Source organism: Microcebus murinus, chromosome 7 (genome assembly GCF_040939455.1).
Source record: "Microcebus murinus isolate Inina chromosome 7, M.murinus_Inina_mat1.0, whole genome shotgun sequence".
Lineage (NCBI taxonomy): Eukaryota > Metazoa > Chordata > Mammalia > Primates > Cheirogaleidae > Microcebus > Microcebus murinus.
In genome coordinates this window covers 12,617,276-12,618,907 of record NC_134110.1, presented here as the reverse complement: position 1 = coordinate 12,618,907, position 1,632 = coordinate 12,617,276, and the positions used below count along the sequence as shown (strand labels likewise).

General features: G+C 40.7%; 1 pseudogene; it reads right to left on the bottom strand.

The window, feature by feature from the left end:
• Positions 1–636: 636 nt before the first annotated feature.
• On the bottom strand, positions 637–1,632 carry LOC142871959 (histone-lysine N-methyltransferase SETMAR-like; annotated as a pseudogene).

Below are 1,632 nucleotides of genomic sequence, written 5' to 3'. Positions count from 1 at the left end.
AGTCCCCTGGCACTTCCATGCTCACATCTCCTTGATCTTTTACTTTATCCACCAGCAATGCCATAAAAATTCCTGGGGAACCATATCTTTCTGGCCCAGCTTGGTTTACCATGAACACTTCTGTATTTGTTTCTTATTTCTGCTGTAGCAGACTACAACAAATTTAGTGGTTTTAACAATACTAATTTATGATGTTATAGTTCTGGAGTTTTAAAGTCTAAAATGGATCTCTTTGAGCCAAAATAAATATGTCTACAGAATTTTATTCCTGTCTGGAGGATCTAGGGAAAAATGCCCATTTCCTTGCCATTTCCAGTTTTGGAGGCCAACTGCATTCTTTGTTCATGGTCCCCATCCTCCTTATTCAAAGCCAACAATAGTTGATCAAGTTCTCTTCTCATTTCATATCAATCCGACTTTCTCTTCTGTGTCCCTCTTCTATTAAGTACCCTTGTGATTGCATTAGGTCCACTCAGATAATCACACATAAGCTATTTTAAGGTTGGCTGATTAGCAACTTTAATTCCATCTGCAACCTTAATCCCCCTTTGCCATATATTAATGCCGGTGCAAAAGTAATTGTGGTTTTGGAGCATGAACTTTAAATCATTATAACTAGGCTCAAACATATCTTTGTTAATCAAAATAGAAACCATTATAATCAACACATTGTTGCCAAGGAGAAATAAGTTTGTTTATTCCTGTAGCACAAAAATCTGTGCTTTGGGATTCAAGGAACCCTTGGAAAGCATTTTCTGCATCCTGCTGCTTATGGAAGCCTTTTCCCTGCAAAAAGTTGTTGAGATGCTTGAAGAAGTAGGTTGCTGGTTGGCAAGAGGTCAGGTGAATATGGTGGATAAGGCAAAACTTCATAGGCCTATTTGTTCAATTTTTAAAGCCTTGGTTATGGGACATATGGTCAGGCATTGTCACAGAAAAGAATTGGGCCCTTTCTGTTGACCAATGCTGGCTGCAGGTATTGCAGTTTTCGGTGCATCTCATGGATTTGCTGAGCAAACTTCTCACATGTAATGGTTTCACTGGGATTTAGAAAGCTGTAGAGGATCAGATTGGCAGCAGACCACTAAACAGTGACTATGACCTTTTTGTGGTGCAAATTTGGCTTTGGGAAGTGCTTTGGAGCTTCTTCTCAGTCCAACCACTGAGCTGGTTGTAGTATAAAATCCACTTTTCATTCGAATGTCACAATCTGATCAAGAAATGGTTTGTCGTTGTTGTGTACAGTAAGAGAAGACGACACTTCAAAATGACAATTTTGGGGGGGGGATTTTCAGTCAGCTCACGAGGAACCCACTTATCTAGCTTTTTCACCTTTCCAATTTGCTTCAAATGCTGAATAACTATAGAATGGCCGACCTTGAGTTCTTTAGCAACTTCTCGTGTAGTTGTAAGAGGATCAGCTTCCGTGATTGCTCTCAACTGGTTATTGTCAACTTCTGATGGCCAGCCACTGCGCTCCCCATCTTCAAGTCTCTCTACTCCTTTGCAAAACTCCTTGAACCACCACTGCACTGTACGCTCATTAGCAGTTCCTGGGACAAGTGGGTGATTGATGTCTGATGTCGCAAGTTGTCTTCGCTGCTTTACGACCCGTTTTGACTTACTACCCAT